The following is an 8,017-nucleotide window of genomic DNA, read 5'->3' as shown; positions in this document are numbered from 1 at the left end:
TGTTTCTATAATAAAATGAATTCAATGTGGGGAAATGCCAATGTTGGTTGTTTGGTGTTTTTTAAGGGCATGCCAACTGTCAGATCACTGAATCAAACTGTACAAAGTCTCTACTCCATAAGAATGTGGACTTACCTGAACTGCAACATTGTTTTAGGTCTCTCAGTGACTAGATGATGAGGAACAATAGGAAGTTCTAAGAAAGACAGTGATAATTATCAAATAAAAACAAGTAAGTCAAATACAGGCCCATTTATTTAAAGTTGGGTGAACGATATAAATGATCAGCAAAATACATTAAACCAATTCAGTAAACATGATGAGCATGGGTTGCGTTATGTTAATATTGTATCACATTACGGTTATGTCACATTCCGATCATAGTTCTTTTTTTTCACCAGTATGATCTATTCTCCTCCTAAACAAGACAAGGACCTTGGCACACTTGACCTATTGAATACCCCTTTTCTTCCCTGTTATTGGCAAAAATTTTATTTCACTTTTCTTTTTTTGAAAAAAGAAACGTGTTTTTTTTTAATCAGTCAGTACTTATTTACATTTATCAATTGTATCATCAAGATTAGTGGCATGGTGGGTGGGAGAAAGGATGAGTGCGAAGCACATTGATCCAACAGGGAAAAATAATTTATTGCTGACCCTGTTTGGAATTGCCAATGCACATAGTAATAAAAAGCAGATGAACAATTAGTCTCTTTATTATTGTTTTAAATTATCCACAATGTACCCCTTCACCATGTAGAATGGTGTAGACTATTCCCACACCACCCCAGCCTTGGTATACCAATGATCAGGATAGATTAGATTATGTTGCAGTAGTTCCTTAAATACCATCTTGTAATTCCTTGTTTTTGACGACCTTTACAGTTTTTAGGAGTACTGCTTTAGTATTTTGTAGAATGTCCCTCAATTGGGGTTTGCCTTAGGTTTTTTTTCTCATAATTACATAGGGACTGTGCATGTTTTAGAAGGAAAACCACAGAGGTATAAAGTACCATTCTCATCACATCATATCAAAGCTACATCTATTAATACGACTTATCCTTGTTGATGTCAACATTAATCAAAGGTTGAGATCAAGTTGTTCTACTTAAAGTTACTTTTTTCCCTCTATTTTTGTACTGGAAGAAAGTCACTATGTGCAGCCAATACTGAAGAATGTGGATTTACCTGAACTGCAACTTTTCCTTGAGGGGGGAATGTCTATATAAACTACTGAAATTTTCCTGCCTTGGGAGGTGTATCTACATATCTCTTAATTTTATATGTTTACTTTTCTGTCTGTAATTTCTGTAGATCTGTCTTCCAAGTCACGAATATAGTCTATTTAGTCTTTGCTAAGACTACCTTTGCCTGTGTTTTTCATTTCTAAAAGTTTTATTTGGTTATTTTTCATATCTGCCTGATCTTTCTTGATATTCTTTTCACTTTGTAATTTCTTTTTTTCTTAAATCATTTTAATCATATGAAATAATTGGGGGTCTAATCATGATATGTGTCAATGTTTGCTCATGGTGGGTTGTTCCTCATGTATTTTATAATTTAGGATTGTGAGTTCATCTTCTCTACAACTTCAGCTGTAGGAATTTTGCACAACAGGCAGAAGCTGGAAGGGAAGGAGATTGTTAGTGAGTGCTGGAAAGACAATAAGGAATTGTTAATGGAGTCCAGAGAAATCAGGATGTTTTTAGATATCTTTCATGTAATGATGGCAAACCCAGTGAAACATTTGTCTATGGCAACATGGAAAATAGAGAAATGCATTTATTTAATTGTTGGACTTGGCTAAAGAAATTTCTGAGCAGGCTGGGTATGGTGGTTCATGCATCTAATCCCAGCACTTTGGGAGGCCAAAGTAGGCGGATTGCTTGAGCTCAGGAGTTCAAGACCAGCCTGGGCAACATGGCAAAAGACTTGTCTCTATGAAAATTACAAACAAATAGCCGGGCGTGGTGGCATGCACCTGTAGTCCCAGCTACTCAGGAGGCTGAGTTAGGGGGATCACTTGAGCTCGGGAATGGAGGCTGCAATGAGCCGAGATTGCACCACTGCACTGTAACTCTAACCTGGGTGGCTGAGTGAGACCCTCTCAAAAAAAAAAAAAAAAAAAAAAAAAGGAAAGAAATCACCAAGCAGGAGGTTGAGCGTATCTGCTGGTTTCTTTTGGTTGCATATGAAAAAGTTCAGATACCCAGCACTTTGGGAGGCTGAGGCGGTTGGATTACTTAAACTCAGGAGTTTAAGGGAGGGCAACATGGGAAAACCCTGTCTTTACCAAAAATACAAAAATTAGCCAGGTGTGGTGGTGCATGCCTGTGGTCCCAGCTACTCAGGAGGTTGAGGTCGGAGGATCGCTTGAGACCTGGGAAATTGAGCCTGCAGCGCAGTGAGCCGTGATCATTGTGCCACACTCTAGCCTAGCCTAAGTGACAGAGGGAGACCCAATCTCAAAAAAAAAAAAAAAAGAAAGAAAAAGAAAAGTAAAAGTTCAGATAGGGAGAACTTAATTACAGAAGTAACTGTTTAGTTTTTGAGCAGAATTTAGAGGAAAGCTAGAGGGCCTGGAACAGTCTTTCCTTCCATCAAAAGACTCACAAAATTTAAAAAGACCTTTAGGGAAATGATAAATGCCTGGGTACTACCAGTAAGACATGGCCTCAGAGTAAGGTTCAGATCAAGAGTCCACGTATTGGATGTTAGAACAATTTCAGGTGGTACCTCTTAGACTATCTTAGCTAGTTAAGAGATCTTTTAAGGATTTTATGTGTATGCTCCCTAGACTTTTAAGAATTTTAAAAGCATTGAACCATAGCATCTTGAATCTCAGCCCTACCAGAGAGGAATATATCTCAAAGAGATTTATGGGTGTGGCTTTTTTCTGAAGGAGTGAACCAAGGTAAGAGTCATAGGAAAAATACAATATGTTTAAGAAAATGTTATTAACGGAAACACTGTGAATTTGAATAAAAGATACAGACAGTTGAAAATGAAGAGTCCTTGGGGCCCCCATCTTCTGTCATTTAAATATAGGTCCATAAAACAACTTATCAGCAATCATAAACCATTTCTTATGAAGAAGGAATGATGACTCAGAGTGCAGAGAAAGGACCCAGAGGGCAGAGCCAAGAGCTACTGAAAGTCACTTCCAGGAAGCAGGACTGGGCCGTAATTAAGAAACTGGTTACATGTTTCCAGGTAGATTTCAGAATCACCATGGACAAGTGACTGCTATTGTTTCCTCTTCTCCCCTTTACAAATGGGAGAATTTACTATCCTATGCCTATTTCACCATTGTATATTGGTTCCATATGAGCAGATCACATGTCACTTTAGTTCACAAGTGTTTAAGAGGAAATGCACTTGAATATGGGCTGGACTTTGTAATTTGCTCCATCATGAGAATGTAGAGAAAGTAACATTCTAGGACTTCCAAGGCTAACTTATGAAAAGCCTTGCAGTTTTTGTCTGGCTGTCTGCATGTCTTGGCATGTTTCTTCCTTAGCGACTCCCTCTTGGAACCCAGTTGCCATGCTAATAAGAAGTCCAAGTCACATAAAAAAGTGTGCTGGTTGACAGCCCCCGCTGAGCTCCTAGCCAGCAGTCAGCATCAACTGCCAGCCGTGTGGGTGAGCCTTCTTGAGCATCTGTCCTAGTTAAGCATCCAGATGACTCCAGCTCGGCTGCTATCTATTTGCAAACACAAATCCAAACTGAGAATCCACCAGCAAAGCTCGGCGAACCTACAGAACCCTGAGAGACAATAATGAAATATTGTTTTAATCCATTAAGTGTGGAGTGCTTTGTTATACAGTAGTAGATAACTGGAAGATAGTTAAATTCTAAAGACAAGAGAAAGAATCAGTAAGATAGGAAAAATAAATAGAAGAATTAGCAAAAACAAAACCTGGTTTATACAAAAGGCAAATGAGCTAGACACATGTCTGGTCAAATTGATTAGTAAAAGAAGAGAAGTTGGAAATTAAAGTACAGAAATTTTAAGAAGGGGAACTAATATAGCTGCTATAGAGATTTAAAATACTAAAAATATATTATGAATAATTATTAACTAATAAAATAAAGAGCCTAAATAAAATGAATAAATTCTTTTAAAAATAACAGGTCCAAATTAGTAACAAGGAGTAGGGAATTTGAATTCATTATAAACATTGAGGTAATTATCAAAGCCTTTTCCTCCCAAATAACCCTAAGCCCACATGGAATTAGAGATGAGCCTTATCAGATTTCTAAGAGTTTAATCCTTTCTTTCTTTTCTTTTTCTTTTATTTCTTTAATTTTTTTTTTCTTGAGACAAGGCTATGTTGCTATGTTGCTTAGGCTGACCTCAAACTCCTGGCCTCAAGCAATCCACCTGCCTCAGCCTCGTAGCTGGGATTATAGGAGTGTGCCACCATGCACAGCATGACCTAATCCCTTCTTATACAATTGAGAAAAAAGATAAAGAAATAAAGTGGTCCAAGTCATCTTAATGAAGCTAGTATAATCATGATTCCCAAACCAAATGATAAAGGAAAACCATAGCCTCATGGCCCACAATGAAAATAAATGCAAAAATGCTAAAATAAATACAAGTTGAGCATCTTTAATCCAAAAATCTGAAATCTGTAATGCTCCAAAATCCAAAATTTTTTGAGTGCTGACATGACTCCACAAGTGGAAAATTCCACACCTGACCACAGTAAAAATGCAGTCAAGACTTTATTTCATGCACAAAATCATTTAAAATAGTGCATAAAATTACCTTCTGGCTAAGTGTATGAGATGTCTGTGCAACATAAATGAATTTCATGTTTAGGTTTGGGGTCTATTCCCGAGATATCTTATTATGTATATGCAGATATTCCAAATTCTGAAAAAAATCTGAAATCCAAAAGACTTCTGGTTCCAAGCATTTCAGATAAGAGATACTCAAGTTTTATTAGTTAATCAAATACAACAGTGTAACAAAACCAAGAAATAAATAAAACCAAAACAGTGATAACATGCCTGATCCTCTTTTTCCTCTTTTTCTTTTCTCACAGCATATATCACTTCCTAGCTTATTAGGTATTGTATGTCCGTTGTTTAGTGTCCGTCTCCCACCTGGAATATAAGCATGGCAAAAACAAGAATCTGGCCAGGTACAGTGGCTCATGCCTGTAATCCCAGCACTTTGAGAGGCTGAGGTGGGCGGATCACCTGAGGTTAGGAGTTTAAGACCAGCCTGGCCAACAAGGAGAAACCTCATCTCTACTAAAAATACAAAAACTAACTGGGTGTAGTGGCAGGCAACTGTAATCCCAACTACTTGGGAGGCTGAGGCAGGAGAATTGCTTGAACCCAGGAGCCAGAGGTTGCAATGAGCTGAGATTGAGCCACTGCACTCCAGCCTGGGTGACAGAGCAAGACTCCGTCTCAAACAAAACAAAACAAACAAACAAACAAAAAAACATGAATCTTAGTCTGCTTGGTTCACCAATCCTAGGCTCCTAAAACAGTCTGTAAATGTTTCTTCCAAGGATGAAACAATGTGGCAAAACAGGACTTACATTTTATTACATAGTGTAGTTACCTAGACTTAACCCAAAATAAATCAGTCCTGAGGAACAGATAGGGACTTAGATGTCGCAGAGGAAGGAAGAACCTTAAGAGGCGAATGGGAAGATGATGAGTGGACACAGTCATAAGTAAGTTTATGAGTCAGAGGACCCATATAATACAAAGAACCCTGTTCTTTTGTGATTCACCAATTTCTCATGTTCCACAGTGAATGGTAAACCTCTTTATAGAAACAGGGGCCATCCAAGCTGGGACAGTCTTTCCACTGGGAATTTGGAATTAATACCGGCAGAAAGAGAGTAGTCTGTTCCTTGGGTGCTTAGACTTGTAACACATCAACCCAGGAGCTATAGGTAATCTTTTTACCACATGGCCTGCAAAGCAGAGAAAGGTGCCCTGCACTGAGAAAGAAGAAGAGAAAACAGACACAAGGAGAGGAACTTGAGGAAAGATGGAGCTGGAGCTACCAGCCCTGGTTCTGCTCTATTCCCACAGACTAGAAGAGGTAGCTCAGCTCTCACATATTTTTTTCTTGCTTTTCAAAGTTCTTTTGACTTTGTTTTCTTTTGCTTGCAATCAAGACTCCTTACCATTGCAAACTTGATCTGGAAAGGCTGCTCCTTGGATCTCAAATGATGTTGCTTTTCACTGAAAGGTGATCATGGAATTTGGTCTTGCTGTGTCGTCTTGCTGTGTCTTCTGTTCGGGAGTGGAGCCTTGCATCCTCTCCACAGCTGCCCTTTAACCAAAGATGATTCTGCCTGGTCCTAAAGGGGTGCTGCTGGCTGTGGATGGCCCTGTCTTGGATAGAGCCCCAGAAAAGTCACTAGACATGACTACTGCCCCTTTTGAAAGATTTCCTGTTTTCCAAGTTGACAGATCAACCACAGGGGCTGGAGGCAGGGAACCTAAGACCGATTTATGCCGACTTCCTAGAACGAAATCAAACTTAAAGACATCACTAGAAGAAAGATGCATGCAATTCTTTCCTGAGGGGCTGATAAATCTCTAAAGAGCAGTTAAGTTGGGGAGGAACAGAGCTTTTCACCCGAATTTATTCATTCCTTTGAGTCATACAAGGCAAGGGCCTTATGGACTTAGGGTTTTATGAGGAGAATGCTCCACGTGTACTTTTCCACTCTCTGATCTCTTTTTCCTGAAACTCTCTTCTTTCAGGTCCTTCAGTGTGGTGTTGCCTAGGCATCTTCTCAGGCTTTGAAAATTTGAAAGCCTCAAGCCTCCACTGCTCAGTCAAAGCTGCTCCAGAGTGGGATGGAGAAGATGTGGATTGGGTTGGAGCTCAGGTTTTGAGTCTCATTCTGCCATTTACAGGATACGCAAGCTTGGACGGGTTACTTAACTTCTCCATGTTTCAGCTTCCTCATCTATAAAATGGTAGTAAGGCTGCTCATGGTGGCTCACACCTCTAATCCCAGCACTTTGGGAGGCTGAGGTGAGAGGATTGCTTGAGCCCAGGAGTGCAAGGTGGCAGTGAGCTAAGAAAGTGCCACTGCACTCCAGCCTGGGTGACAGCGTGAGACCCCATCTCTAAAATGATAAAATAAAATTAAATGGAATAATAATAATATATATCACATAGGGTTATTGTGAAAATTAAATGTGTCAACATCCATAGAAAAAAAAGGTCAGTAGCAGGCGCGCAGTAAATCGCCAGTACATGCTGGCTACATCATTGTTACTATTGTTACCAGTAAAGGGTGTCCAGGTTCTTGGCTTCTGGAACAAAGAATTGGACAAAATACACAAAGCAAGGAAAGAATGAAGCAACAAAAATGGAGATTTAATGAAAACAAAAGCACACTCCACAGAGTGGGAGTGGGCTTGAGCAAATGGCTCAAGAGCCCAGTTACATAATTTTCTGGCGTTTAAATACCCTCTACAGGTTTCCCATTGGCTACTTGGTGTACACCCCATGTCAATGAAGTAGTGGTCTGTGATCAGTCTGATTGGTTGTGGGAGGGGACCAATCAGAGGCTGAAGTTACAAAGTTATACTCCCATACAAATGAGGACTTGGCCCATGGCCAGCCTGATTGGTTGTGGGAGGGGACCAATCAGAGGTACTTTCAAGTTTTCATCTGCCACGCAGAAACGGGGGTTGCAAAGGGGTAGCGTTTGTTCCTTCTGTTACTTGGGTGTGGAAAGTTGGAGGTTTCCTTTTGATTTAGTTCTAGGAAGTCAGCATGAATTGGCCTTGGGTTCCTTGCCTCAGGACCCTATTCTCCTGTCCCACTATTACTGTTGGCCCTAACTCTACAAGTGAGGACAGCAGTGGCTGTTTCAATTGTAGGCCTTCATAGCCGCAGGAGCTGTAATGTTTTCTCTCTCATTGGCTTAAGCAGCAGGAACACCACCAATGGGGCACTAACAGCCTATGTGAAAAGTGTTTTTCTTGCCAGGACTGGCTTTGTCCTTGAAAAGCA

This window comes from Piliocolobus tephrosceles, chromosome X (genome assembly GCF_002776525.5).
Source record: "Piliocolobus tephrosceles isolate RC106 chromosome X, ASM277652v3, whole genome shotgun sequence".
In the NCBI taxonomy this organism is placed as follows: Eukaryota; Metazoa; Chordata; class Mammalia; order Primates; family Cercopithecidae; genus Piliocolobus; species Piliocolobus tephrosceles.
Note: the sequence above shows the minus strand (reverse complement) of the source record.